The sequence below is a fragment of the Poecilia formosa genome, unplaced genomic scaffold (genome assembly GCF_000485575.1).
Source record: "Poecilia formosa unplaced genomic scaffold, Poecilia_formosa-5.1.2 Scaffold402, whole genome shotgun sequence".
Taxonomy (NCBI): domain Eukaryota; kingdom Metazoa; phylum Chordata; class Actinopteri; order Cyprinodontiformes; family Poeciliidae; genus Poecilia; species Poecilia formosa.
The window spans coordinates 147,082-162,494 of NW_006800341.1; the positions used below are offsets into that span (position 1 = coordinate 147,082).

The following is a 15,413-nucleotide window of genomic DNA, read 5'->3' on the forward strand; positions in this document are numbered from 1 at the left end:
AGATAGATAGATAAAAAACTTTATTAATCCCTTTGGGATTTACCCTCAGGAAAACTGTAGTTCCCGTCTCCTACAGAGCACCAACACATCAAACAATACATCAGTAATTGAATGAAAATGAAATTAAATGAAAGATGGTTTTTGTTTTGCATTGTGATGGTTTTTTTCAAACCAAAAATAGTTTTGTGACATGATCACCAAAACAGGAAATGAACACAGTACTTATAGTTTTTCCTTGGCTTTAGGAAGTTAATGGGTTGTAAAGTAAAGACCTGCTCATGGAATATGTCAGGTGAGTGTTTGGAAATGTATTGGGACCATAGACAAAGGATATGGGCACTTATAACCTCCTGGGTTTTTTTCTATCAAAGATGTTGCTAATTACTTTTCGTCTCTTATTTAGTGGAAATATTGATGTTAATGAGATTTTCTCCAAAATTACAAGCATTTTCAAGCTGTATAGTTCCACTATTGAAAGTGGGGAGCTAAAGTTCACAAATGACATTGAAATAAAACCCAGTCTAACATTTGGTTTGAGGTGACTCCTCTGGAACCTGTTGAAGGAAAAATATCCCAACTTCAGAAGATGTACTTTTAACTTAACAGTGCTCTTTGGATTCAGTCTGTATTCTCTCACATTTAGATCATCAAACCAAATTTTAGATCTACCATAACTGATTGACACCCACTGGTTCGCAACCAGCTTCTGACGATGAGCAATTTTTATACATTTGTGTCATGTGGTAGATCTCAGGCAGCTGGTGAGAAAATTTATCTTCTAGTCTCAAAAGGTTTGGCCTGGCTTAAAGAAGCAAACCACCTTCAGCTAATGGGTGAGCATAAAACACATTTCATGTCAAAACAGAGGGGTAGAGCAGCGAGTCAACAGTCAGACCATTAAGTGTCATTTGTGATGACTATTTGCTTGTTTTTTCTTGTATTTTTTATGTATCCCCCTGTGCCTCTTTTAATTGTCCCTTGGAGATAAATAACGTTTTTTTAATTGAATTTAAAATTAATTGAATTAAAGGTCATAAGGGAAGAACAAGTTATCTTTTACAGACAATTAGCTGTAGCAACACTGTTTTCGTGTTTTATCATTTTGATAAAAATCTTGAGACAAGACGTTTGACTGCAGATGGTATCTCAGCATTAAAATGTTCTTTACAAATACTACATATGGCCTGTGTTGGGACTTTTCAGGGCCAAACCACATTTTTCTTGAGATAAAGTTTTATCTATGTTTTACCATCATGGAGAAAATGAGAACTGTTATGTTCAGAAAAATGCATGATCACTGGCTAATATAATGTATTATCCATTGAAGCCACTTATGTAAAGTTTTCTTTGTGAATAACTGTGCCGATGCCCATGTATCCATCAGAGTAACATTGCTGGTCAGAACTGGAGCAGGATGCACATAGAAAACATATGACTATGATGATACAGGTCTTATACAGGTACAAGCTTGGACACAATCAAAAAGGAAAAGATGAAACTGTCTTTTATTGCTTAACTCTTTTCAAATGTTCCTATGTTGAATAAGTAGCCAGATGGATGTGATGTTAATAAATGGATGCTGTAGATAACAAATCCACACACTGTAGTGTCTTTGTACAGTCAGGGGAAGATGTTTTATAGAACACACAGCATTCTCAAGTGTTTAACTTTTATTTTAGCAGACAATCATGCGTTGTTGTAAAAAAGCCTTTTATGTCTGGACTGAAGCTGAGCAAAGCAAGACTGAAGCAGGAGGTGGAAATAGCTGTATCATGTCATTACTTAGCAGGTCACCAGCTAGATTTTTTGTTTTCATAAAAGAAATAAAGATGTACTTTATTATTTGGGCTTTGTTTTGTTTTAGTCGATACTCAGCACAAAGTTACGGGTGGACATATCTCATATCTCTCTCTTATCTGAATTTTCCCCCTGGTACTGACTGTAGAGCTTTCTGACTGACAGACAAACTGAAGAAGCTTTGATAAAAACACAACTGGTTGTTTAGCTTTTAAATCTCTCAGGGCACAAAAGACAAAAGACAGGAACCAATAACTGCTGCAATACAGCAGTCTTTTGAAGTTGAAACTGACTGGGGATCAGGCACTGGTGTGTATGTGTGTGTATGTGTATCTGTGTGAGAAAAGATAAGAAGTAAAACAGAAAGTGGGGGAGAGAGGTGGGAGTGAGTTTGAAGGTTTGGGGACTGCAGTGGCAACTTGAAGGTCAGTGGCTTAAACTTCCTGCTGAGAACAATGACAGAAAAACTAAATAAAAGATGTCTGTCTTGTCTTTAATCTGTAATGTTAAGATGCCATTAAACAAGGTACTTAAGCCCCTACTGCTCTAATTGAACCTCTCAGTGGCCAAAAGTACAACCATATGGACTTTTTTTGGCAGCTTGCAGTTGAGAAGCGCCACTGTTTGTGGCCGGTAACTAACCAGCCTGTAAAACTGTTCCTGTGGGCCTGTCCTAGAAATGAAATAATTGTTTTCTGTCTGGTTTAAAGTAAGGGCCAACTACCAGAGAGGTAAAAAATCACAATGAGACAGTAAATCATCGAATAGACATTATAAGCTTTTCTCTTGGTTGCATAGGAGATTCATTTAAAGATAAAAATGTGTGAGGGGTCAATGACCATCTGGTCTTTAACTGGATTTAAGTGGAAAATACATAGTGGTGTCATGGTTATGACCTACGGTAAGTTTAATTTAATTTAATTTTTTTAAGAAAGACATTATTACCTTTTTGAATACAGTAGTAGTTTATGTTTTTCTGTTCTCATACAGTAGTAAATGAAATCCCAGCAGCTTATTGTCTTCTGGATAAAGAAATCCTGGAATCTCCTCTCCCAGTCATGTTTAGCTGTAACAAAGCTTTTTAAATGGAAAATATTGTCTGATTTCTGATTGTGAATTTTTAATTAAGTTTAATACACCTTTAGTCAGAAACAGTTGGGGAAGTTTGCTTGAAAAATTGCTGAAGAAATGAATCATTATTCAGAGCTGTGGCCTTTATTCTTCTGCAGATTGTCTGATTAAAACATTGAATAGACTCATCAGATGTATTAACGTGTCACAGTCTTGGTGCCAAACACAAGCTCAGTTATGGAGGCCATGGATTTTCAGTGAGGTTGCCACATGTGTCGTGTTTGACACTCAAACTGTGATGGCGACAGCACCACAATGAACAATGTCTCAGCGCTTTTCAGCAGCTTTATTAGCTCCCTACTAATTTCACAGCATCAAACACATTTAGGCATTAGTGTTGTGAAAACTTACACAACATAACAGCCTTACACCAACAAACATAATCTGCTCTGAAGACAAAATGCCTCAATATATTATGTCTCGGCTGCATAAATGCTGCTTTATACCTGCTTTCTGCTCTGATAGATCAGTGGTACCAGGAGACAGAACTTGAATAATTCACTTTTATTATTGTGGAGTAAAAAAAAAAAACAAGGTATTGTTAGGAGCCTGACCAGCTCCACAGCCACATTCATTTAAGATTCTTTCAAATCAATTTTATACTTAAGCAGCATCAATCCATACTCTTCCCAAGGTACATTTAGCTTTTAAGCTGTGTTTAGTAATTTTCTAGACAGATTTCCTCACAAGGAGCACAATATCAAGTGATGCTGCCCAGAAAGAAGATTTACGATTCAGTTTAAGATTCAAGCAAGCGGCTCAGTGTTCTAAAATAATGGACATACAGCACACGGAGGCGGGCAGAACAAGTGTGAAATACTTGGTGTTAAAGCAGCGTTAAGCTGCCAAAATGTAAACTTAACTGTCATGATTATGACATATTTCAAGTTAAGGCTTTCTCCAGTTGTCATCTTTATCAGCTATTCAGCAAGCCTTAGACCCATCACTGTGAATCACATAAACAGAAACAGACACTGCTGGTTCCCCCTGAAAACTGATAAATACTGTGGAGACAGAACCTTACTCAAGAAAGCCTTTATTTAAAAAAAAAAGATTTCTAATAAAGAAGTAAAATCCTTTAAAAATATATTTAGTTTAGTCTTAGTGTTTTTATGCAGAATTTGAACAAATTTAGTTAGAAATACATATCTATATTTTGTATTTGTCGTGTTATTGCAGTTTTACCCAGGGATAAACTACCTTACCTAACTTAACAATAACTTTGGTTATACTTTATTATGTTCATGCAAGGGGTGGGTGATGCAGCCAAAAAATTAATATATTCATGATATATTTTTAAAATACCTCGAACATGATGTCACATTCCTGCTCCACATTTCCTGCTTTTTCTTTTCTTCTCTTTTTGGAAGGTAATAAGCACTGTACTTTCAACTCTCACTTCCACTGATTTATTTAAATGTTTATGAGTTAGAAGACGTGACTAGCTGCAGCTAGCTAGCTTTCTCTCTATGTTTCTTCATCATATCGTTGTGCCTCTAGTCAACCGGATGCTGTCAAAATGCACAGGAAATATTTCTTTTGTTTCATAAAACTCTGGCCCTGAACCTTTTAACAACACTTAAATCAAACACAAATAACAGATACCTACCTGAAGGAAGGCAGTGATTTGCAGATATACAAGGAATTATGTTTCATGAAACAAACTGTGGTCTCAACACACCTCTGGAGACTTACCAGGACTGCTGTCTTCATTTCCACATGGTCATCATCAGGGAGCTTTCACTCTTTGGTCTGACTTCTTGTAGTGTCTACCTTTCACTCTCTTCCAGTGAAACTTTGTTTTCACTGTAAAAGAGCACATTGTTATGCATTTTAGTGCATAACAGTGAAGAATTGTATACAGAGGGCTGGATGATGTGCTCTTACATTCGCTTCAGGGAATGTGGTATGGACAAGAAAAATAAGCACGTGGAAACCCGAGAGATGAGCTAGATTAGCTGGGAATTCTGTTCTTACATTGCCAAGAGACCACTCTGGGAACGAAGACATGTTGTTGGCTTTGCCCCATCCCCATATGCGCTTGCTCTTCCTCCGCCAGCACTCTTATTCTATTCTCTTTACTTCCCAGTTCTTAGTGTGTGTGTTGGGGTGGAGTGGGGGGTTGGGCAGGGGGAGGGGTAGGAGGTCACAGTATGTAGCATAAGAACACTAACATGCTGAAATGGAGGGTTGTTAATTAAACATGAATGTTCTTTCTGCTTTGCTCTACCTCCATGGCAGGATGCTACTCTCAGTGTCTGCGTGTGTGTGTGTATGTGTGTGTATGTAGGGGTGTGTGGTTTGGAGAGGCTGTGTGTCCCAGCTCGGGATGTCCCATATTGGTAGGGCCATTTGCCTAGGTTTTCTGCTGAACTACTTTAATATTTTACACCTGCTCCCCTCACCTGCTGTCACTAGCAGAAGACACACTGCTGTGTCATTCACTCCCAAACTCCTTTAATGCTTTCACCTCTAATTTATTCTCCTCTGCTACCTTTTATGTCTTCCTCTTCTCTCTGTCTCTATCTCTCTCTGTCTTTCTGTCTGTCTCTCTCTCACTCTCCCTTTGTCTCTCTGCCTCTCTCCGTGTATTGTCTTTTAATTGTCTTAACCTCCTGGCTTATTTTATCTGTGGCTGTTATTCTCAGGTAGTTAGGATACAAAAAGATCTGCAAGTCACAGTTTTAGAAAATCTCCCTAGCCATCAAATCTTATGAAGTGAGATCGAATGAAGTTTCTCTTAACTTGGTTTATGAGAAAAATACAGTTAGTAGCTGGGATGATACAGTTAGTGTAGTGACAATAAAGAACAGACTCCAGCCCTCAGTTCTGATACTGGCTGTCATTCTCTAGCTGCATTTTCATCACAGGTCTTGAGATCGAACTCCTTCTAGCTCAGCTGAGGAGCAGAGCAAACGGAACTGGTGGCATGTCTGAGATAATTCTGTTTTTCTATGCAGAAGCTACAGCTGCTATGGCCTAACAAAAAAAAAAGTCTTACCATTTGCATTTTAAAAGATGTATTTCCACAGAGAAATGTGCTAAATTTGCAAAGGTCCTCAACAACACAATAAAAATTCTGTCTTTTACTAAGAAATGACTGAACCTCCATATTCACAGCTAACATCTGGAAGGACAAACACAGCCTGGTTTCTCTGCAGAGCAGCAGCTGTTAACAGTTGCTGTTGAGTATTTATTTCTTCTCATTCAAACACTGTTGTCCAACAATCTGAGCCCTGCTTTGATTAAATGTCTAGAAAATATACTTTCTTACACCCAGCTCCTGCTGTGTGTATTACAGGCTGTGTATGGCTACATATATTCACACTGAAAAGCTTTCCATCTGCACTGGAGGGAACATCTGGTCTTAGTGTTAAAAACTAAGGGGTGCCTTACTCGTTAGAAAGCATCACTTACAACACCCTTCAAAGTTAATGGGGCACCTGATAAAAATATGACCAAAGCCTTTAATACATTCAACTTTTAGAACAATAGCAAGAAGTTACATTTTTGGTAACACTATATTTGAAGGGGTGTGCATAAGGCTGACATAAACATGACATAACACCTGTCATGAACATGAAGGATTGTCCATAAATGTTTATGACTGTTGTCATTCTGTAAATAATGACACTTTTTAAAAAAGGTTTTATTGTCTCTAGTGGCCTTTATTTGATAGTGAATTGTCAGAAAAAAAGGTAGTGACAGAAGGGGGAAGACATATGGCAAAGGTCACCAGGATGGGAATTGAACCTATGACGGCTGAGTCGAGGACTAAGGCCTCCATATTTGGACTATACTTAACCCCTGCGCCACCACAGCACCCCATAATCACACTTTTAAAGCAAAGTTTCACTAAAAGTCCATTAAAAGTGCCAACTTTGCATTATTTGGTAAATAATAAAACTTCTAATGCTAATTTTCATTAAGAGTAAAAGTGTCAACTTTGCATTAATATTGTCATTATTTACCGAATAGCACTTCATGACAATACTCATAAACATTTATGAAGACTCCTTCATGTTCATGACAAGTGTTATGTCATGTTTATGGTGGTGTCATGTCAGTCCTATGCACACCGCTTCAAATAAAATGTTACCAAATTTTCTATAAGAAAAAAAACAGGTAAAGTGCATGTTAAAGGTATTCACCCCCTAATTTTTTTATTCTATTTATTTTACAAATCAAACAAAATAAAAACAAACAAAAAGTGTAACAAAAAGTAACTACGTAAATATTCACTCCTTTTAAAGTAACTGACCTAATTCAACAGAGGTCCAGCCAGATGGTGCTAGTTGTCTCACAATTAGAGGAATGGTGGTCCGTCCAGCACCAGCACTGATGGTGCTGGAGGCGTTAGTCCTGTAACCAGTGGGTTTCTGGTTTGTCTTAGTTGTTGTATCTTCGGGCAAGGTACTTTATCCTCTTTGCCCACTGGTGGCAGACAGAGGTCCAGTGGTGCCGGTGCATGGCAGCCTCACTTCTAGAAGACAGCTGTTACCACCATCAGCATGTGAGTGAATGACTGAACGTAGAGTAAAGCACTTCACACTATGTTCAGTCATTCAACCGTTCACACACACATTCACATGCTGAGAGTGAGAAGCTACATTGTAGCCACAGCTGCCGTAGGGCAGTCGGACAGAACCATTTCATAATGTGCTTTTTTAAGATGATCAAAGTTTCGATGAACATTATTTTATTTTCAATGGCATTCATTTTTCCTGGTCTAAACATATTTTGTGACAAAGGATGACCATTTCTCCTAGCTGTTCTTCGAAAAGGGAAAGACAAGACATTCAAATGAGGCTGATATTTCATTTATTTCCAGTTGGAAAACATCTGCAAGAAAGTCATCATTTTTCTAATTTGCCCATGTCTTTGGTAAGAACCATTGTTAAAAGAATAAAATGACTTCAGCTTTGACAAGAAAGGCTAGATGACAACCCATTTTTATCTTGCAAATAGTTACAGAAATGTCTAAAGTTCACTGTTAGAGAATGCCAATTAAAAGTTGGGTCACCAAATCTCCTAAATTTTACTGAATGGCAGAGCGTCATGTGTGTACTTAATCTTCAGAAAGTGAAAAGACCTATGCCTTGGAGACCAGGAGCAGAAAATGTAATTCATCATGATGCCAGAAACATAAAATGTATTAGAAACTATGAATCTAGAATCCACTGGCTCAAGTTTAATTAGAGATTGATCTACTTGACAAGTGTGAATATGCAGGGGAAGCAGAAGACAAGATTAACCATAACAAACTGGCTAACATATGAAAGATTAAAGGCAGCAGTAAACCTAATCCAACATGGCCTCTCAAAGCACAGCCATAAAAAAACAAACACAAACAAAACAGTGATGCAGAAATAACAAAAAGAAAAAAATTCATAAACATCTTGCTGTATTTGCCATTGTCTGTGTCTGGAAAGCATGAGTCCCTGCTGACAGCAGTGCAATTTTGATGAAAACATTTTTGGTTAAAAATAACTTATTCTATGAGATGCATCAGTACATACCAGAAATATTCAGCAATGATGACACAGAAGTCTTAAAATACCAGACACTTGCTTTTTTTATACCAGTTTTGTTATACAGTGTTTAGAAAAAGTATTCAGTCTCTAGTCCCTGGGTCTGTTTTTACCCTTTTATTGCTTTTACATAACAATCATGATAAACAAAAGGTGTTTTTTGACTCCCCCTCCCCTTACTAAAAACTACAAAAAGCCCATTTCTTATTTGTTCAAAATAACCCTAGTTGAATGAACGCATTAAACATAAAATAGGTGATTACATAAATATTCACCCCCTTCAAGTCAGTATTTAGCAGATGCACATTTGGCTGCAGTCACAGTACAGAGTCTGTGTGGACAGGTTCCAGTCAGATTTGCACATCTGAACAGCTCAGTGTTAAGTAATGAGTTCTCAATTCTTCCTTTCAAAACTATTTAAGCTGTGTGAGGTTGTGTAGGAATCGGCAATGAGTGGTCCTGTTCAAGTCCTGCCACAAACTGTATCCAGTTGAGATCTGGGCTTTGACTGAGCCATCCAGAACATCCGGCTTATTGTCTTCAATCCTTTTGTGTAGCTGCGGCTCCAGGTCAAAGTCTTTCTTGAAAATAAATGTTTTCAGAAGAAATACTTCTCTTGCAGATGGAAACAAATTGTCCTCCAGGAGTTCCCTTTATGTTGCTGCATTCATTTGACCTTCTAACTTGACAAGCCTTCCAAGGCTTGTCCATAATGCTGCCATCACATGGCTTCACAGTGGGGATGGTGTGTTTGTGATGGTGTGTTACTTTACTCGAGTAGCAACATGACTTTCCTTCAACACAGGCACAAAAATAATGTTGCTTCTTAAGTTTGTAACTAGTATAAGATGTGCAGCCTCACTACTTATGTTGTTTTTGTTTTTGTGAAGTTATTTTGACCTGCCTTTCAGGCAGACTTCATCATCAACTTTCAGCATGGACTGCTTTTTCTTAAAGGAACATTATCACTGCTCTTTAGTTCAGCATGTGATAAAGTTTCAGATCCATGCTTCTTAAACAAACTTTCATCAAACTGCACCATTATTTAAAGAAACATTCATTAACGATCTGTCTGAAAGGAAACCACCTGAAATGTATTATCTCACTTACTTAAATGTGTGAAAATTGCATATTCTGGCTAAGTATCCTTCAGATGTCTCTTTAAATAATTTGCAATCATCTGTGCTCTGTTTTTATTAAAGCATGAAGCTAAAGCTGCAACATCAATAATCACTGTGGAAAGAATCAACACTCCTGCACACATTGCTGAATCTAGCAGTAGGAATCTGTACATACATTCATATTTTTTTCTGTAAACTGCTGAATAAATTCCTCAAAACATTTAAACTGTTGTATAAGTTGCAGCTATCTGCTTTTCTCAGAGAAACTCCATCTTACAGTAAAGCAATGTTTTGTCAGTTCCAGTCCTCCGGCCCCCTGCTCTGCATGTTTTAGAGGTGCCTCTGTCTCAGAACAGCTCCTCCAAATTATTGCATTACCTCTTCTGTAGCCATCAAGTATCGCGGAAGCCTGTTCAATCACCCACAGATTCAATTCAGGTGTGTGGCAGAAGGGAAACACCTAATAAATGCGGCAGCAGAGCTTGAGGACCGGAATTAAGAAACACTGCCGTAAAGAAAGGGCCTCACTAAATGCCAACATTGATTAGCATTATAAGCATTTCACTCTTCGCCCGTAAGGCCAATTCAGTGAGCCACAGGTGTCTTCTAATCCTTTATCCTATAGAAACCATATTTTGCTTACCTGACAGAACTGCAGTGGCTTGCTTTGCATCTCTATGTAGCCGCCAAGGAATCGGACTTTATTGGCTGGTTAGAAGTAGCTCGATTAAGGACAACCATTGTCTGTTATTTCCAACAATTACAACTACTTGTTTCAGTTTGGGAAACACAGCCAAAGTACAGCATTAGAGCACTGAGTGATGTTCTGCTGAAAGTCCTCGTCTCAGCATAAGTTCATTTGCACAAACATTTCAACATGGTGGAAGCTTTTCCATGCAGCAACCAGTTTTATTTCCAGCAGAATACAAAGTACGTGGAGTGTTTTATTTTAGAAAAATAAAATCTTGCAATGAAGGTTTTGTCACTTCTAATTATTTTCGATTTTTGTACAAAGTTTTAAACTTCCCTTAATTAATTTGTGCTTTGCTTTTAAGGAGCCAGACTTTATCAGCAAAGCAGTTGTGTTGCTTATTGCCAGTAGAGCCTGTTGCTCACTGGTTCTACAAAATAACTGGATTGACTTTCCATAGCCAAAGAACCAGCTCAGCCTCTCATCATTGTGTTCCCATAAACAGCTAAGTTAGTAAACATTTCATTTTTCAAAACAATTGATTTAATATTTTGTGAGCACTGCAAAACAATTTACAGAAATCACAAAATTCCTTGAAACAGACTCCCTCAAACCTTAAGATTAATTTACTAACGCTGAACTATCAGGATTTATGAAGTCTTCTCCATCCTGACTGGTGATCTCTGTTCAGTACCTGAAAAAATAAGAATTACACAGCATTTCCAGGGTTTACAAAAGAGATATTAAAGGACTGAAAATGTTTAAGAGTTAACTGAGAACAGGTGTTTCCGTGGAAGATCTAGCTTAGCAATTGAACCAGTTCTGGAAAAAACATAGTAATATTTTGGAATGGTCTTAAATAATTGGTACAGCATTTATGAAAGTTGTTCAAAATTCTTCTTTGGCCTTTTTTCATTTTCTTTTTCTTTTTCGACCTGTCATTGAACTGCGCAGAAGAACCGTTTGTCCAGCAGATCAACAGTTCTGAAAGTCATGTCTGGGAAAAATATCCTTGTGACATCTGTAACTTTAATGTTTCATATAGGCATTACAATATAAATAACCGTTAGAATAATTTTCTCTACCACTTTTTGTAAATAGGCTATGATCTCAACATTTCTCTTTTTTTCAAACAAAACAGAAACAAGACCAGATTGTGGTGACATTTCTGCGTAACGTTGGCCTGGTGTCATATGAAAGCAGACCACCGTTATCTGTACCGCTGAAGGAAAACTCCTTCCAGCAGCAGCTGCTGTCCAGCAGCTTGGTCTTCATGGTCCTGCCTGGCGATGCTGCTGTGCAGCCCCAACAGCCTAAGCTGCTTTAACACTGCAGCAATCACTCCAGCTCATCCCAGCCAACTCTTATTCTTACAACCAGTGGTGTTCATGAGGGAAAGAAAAGAAGTTGGCCCTTTTTTACTCTTGGGTACAAATTGCCCTTTTCCAATACCAATAAGAAAAAGTTATGGTTTTCTCGCCACCCCTCTCACAGAGCATGACCTCCTCTGGCTAGAGAGTCAAGCTAAAGTTAAGACTTTTATTTATATTCAGCCATATTCCTGAAAACTAGCTGAGCAAGGCACAATGTATTGTCTGTCTGGGATTAATCCAAGGCGTCATCTGTGACTTTTGAGAGAAGTGATTTGACTCAACAAAATACCGACATCAACTTGGGTTCCCGGAGTTCAGGGTAAGTAAATGAATGCTATCTTAAAATAAATAAATAAATAAATAAATAAATAAAAGAAATCATCTTCCAGAAGTCAGAATAAGTCACCAGTTTAAAATGTGTTTGCTACATCTGGTTCCAGTGATAACAGGAAAATAATGCTTCCTTCCTTTGAGTGACATTATGTGTGATGTTGCGAAAAAAATTATTCTGCGGCTAAACTGTTTTTTTACAACAAAACATACTCAACATGACTCAGCATTGCATTACTCAGAGATAGGCTGAATGCTGTAGCTTTTCCGTTGTTTCGTTTTACCTGCAGGCCACTGATAAATTCATCTACAGCAATGAAGCGGTCGAGGTATGACTGCGTTAGTCAAGTTGGTGAAATAAATCTAAAAACTCATATTTTTAAAATTTGACAAGGAGAAGCTCAGACTTAATAAATCGAATGAAAACTTAGTTTCTTACTAAAATTCTTTTAATTCTTTAACTTTTTAACCTTTTGTCATTTAACAGTTACAATAATCCGTGCATTTTATTGGGATTTTATGTGACAGACAAACCATAGTTATAAAGTTGAAGGAAAAGGATCCTTGGTTTCTAACATTTTTCATTAAAATATCTGAAAAATGTCACATGAAACTCCATCAGACCCTCCTGAGTAAATGCTTTGCAGAACTACCTTTTGCTGCATTAATAACTGAATGTTAGTGTGGCTTTTAGGGTATCTGTGTCATGGTCTGTGTTTCTGTGTATTAATTGTAGGGATTTTCTGTGTTCAGTTTCTGTTCCTGAGAGTCTCTGTATCTGCGTCTTCCCCTGTTGATTAATCCCAGCTGTGTCTCATTCCTTGATTACCCTCCCAGTGTATTTAAACCCACCCGTTATCTTTGTCTCTTGTTGGATCCTTGTCAGATGTCAGAAGTTTGTTAGATGCTTGTTGTGTGTTTGTTGTGTATGTCACGTCATTGTTCGTCTGCCTGCATGCCCTCACAGTTGAACTGTATAGGTTTAGCTTTTGCTTCCCCAGTCCTTAGCTTCTCAGTTGCTACCGGTCTTAGCTGTGTGCTAAATCTCTGCTGTGCCGCCTGTGTATGGACTGTGTTTGAGCTCTTATCATTAAATTCATAATTTCTTCACTACCTGGGTTCCTGCGTTTACTCTCACCATCTCTCAAAACAACCCAACCATGACAATCTGTGCATATCTTTATGCACATCTAGAGATTTGTTTTCTTTGCCCATTCTTTTTTTATGAGACTTAAAGGTGTCAGATTGGATAGTTTCTGTGAATCATAGTTTTGATTGTCAGTTGCATTTAAATCTGGACTTTGACCAGGCAGACACTTGAGTATGTTCTGAAAAAACATAATTGTTGTTTTGGTTTCATGCTTAGTGAGTGCCCTGCTGGAAGGTAGTGGATGTTTCACAGTGAGGTTGGGTATACAGCGTTAGTTTTATTCCAGTCAAAATTCAGTTTTTGACTCTTCTAACCATATTAGTACCTTGGATCTCTCCAACTCAACTCCTCTGACTGTACCACGGGCCCTTTGGTCACTTCTCTGATTATTGCTCTTCATTTTGGTGCACGGCCACTGCAGGTTTGATGTTTTGATCGTTCTTTGCATTTCCAGATGATAGACGTTGGGGCCATTTTTGTTTCTACTTCATCTACTCCCTCTTGGTCCCACACTCTTATCCTTTAGGGATATTTCCTATCATTGGTATAGTGATGCTATCCAGCTGTTAATTTCTTTCCTTGTAAATAAATTCTTGAAACTGCATATTTTACAAAGATACCTTAATACAATCAAAATTTGTATGGCCAGCAGTTTTCTTCTATTAAGTGAAGAACAAACTAAAGCACTTATTTTTGCACCAGAAATGATAGCCATACAGAAAGAATATCTGAAAAAATTGTTGGTTGATTATCAGGTGCATTTCAAGATCCTTGTTTCGACCTGCAGATCTCTATGTGGGCAGACACTGACGTCTTCGTCCCCACGCCTCTATTAGGGTCCTGTGATCAAACCAAATGAAAGACAGAAAACGGAAGGAGATAGAGCTTTCTCTTCTGTAGCTCCAGGATAGTGGTGATGATATGGTTATCATAAAGAGGAAGGAGGGGTGCTTATTAATAAAATCACAATACGATCATAAAAACCTACTGCAAAACTTTACTCCAACTATTAAATTTCCCTTACCAAGGCCACAGACATAATCTGTGTGGGGGGATTGTTTATGTTTGGTCTATTGACCCACTGACAGTGTGTTCAAATTACAAAAGTCTTTTCTGGAAAATCTTGTCTGCAGAGTAAATTCCCTCATGTAACCATTTGTGTCTTTATTCGTCTTCTCTGCCCATGCTGGCGCTGAGTCTCAGTTGTTTGCTCACTAAAAATGACTGCTGGAGATATCAATATCTGCTCGGCAGAGCTGCTGCAGCGGTTTAGTATACACAGTGTTGATGTCCCCTGTTGGCTGCCTGTGCTGTATGACTGAACAGCAGGATGCTGCTTTCATTTAACAGTGTCACATACATTAAGAGAATTACTTTGACTAGACCTACTGTCCACCAATGCTTCTGCAGGACTTTTCTGTAAAGGTGTGTGTACATAATCCTTCACAAATCCTTCCAATATGTCAGCACTCATCTCTGCTCAGCCTCCAACATGCCACAGTGCAGTAGTCATCCCACAGAAGTTAGCCTCCTTCAGAGCATTGATATATTTCCTCATCCTCTCCCCTGCATCACTGTCTCCTGACCTCCTATTTCACAGCAACCCTCTGTGTTTTTTACTTGCTCCCTTTCATTTTGTCATATCTCAGCAGCCTTATCCCAGTTCCTCTTTCTCTTGTCATTGCTTCTGCTCTCCTCCTTCTCTCACGCCCCAGTTGGGGAGGACAATGCCATGGCAATGGCAGGGTTGTGGTGTAGTGTATTTGTCTGTGTGATGTCACACTACAGCAGCTCAATAGTCGCTCTGTCTTTTTTTCTTTTTAATCCCTTTGCTCATGGACCACTCTGCTATTTTAAGATTCTATAAACCTTTTCAAAGAAGCTTCAAGGGAAAAGCTTGTCCATGCACCCTGTACCACACATGTGTCTTTTTGTGTGAACAATTCAATGTGTAGCAAAGGGAGTATTTCTATGTATTTGCTCATGTGTCATATCAACTCATCCCAAAATTTTTGGTCCAGTATTTTATAATTACTCCAAATCTGTTAAAGTCTTGGTTGTTTTGTAGATTGACTTGGTTGTAGTCTCATTATTATTTTGTTAGTTTTTTACTTTGGTTAGATTAGTCTTTTTTCTGTTCAGTCTTTTCTTAGTTATTCTAGTTTGTTCCTTTTCTTGCGTCTAGTTATTCCTATTTACTCTAGTTTATTTATGTTTAATTTGCTTCACTGTTGGATTAATTTCCTAGTTCCCGGTGTACTCTCCCCATCTCCCTGTGCCACTATATCT

At 38.1% G+C, this 15,413-nt stretch overlaps 1 protein-coding gene across 1 annotated transcript in view; it reads left to right on the top strand.

Annotated features, from left to right (window-relative positions):
• Window positions 1-15,413, top strand: part of LOC103154809 (glutamate receptor ionotropic, NMDA 2A-like) — a 108,386-nt gene that overhangs the window by 3,375 nt on the left and 89,598 nt on the right. The gene's annotated exons all lie outside the window — the stretch shown is intronic.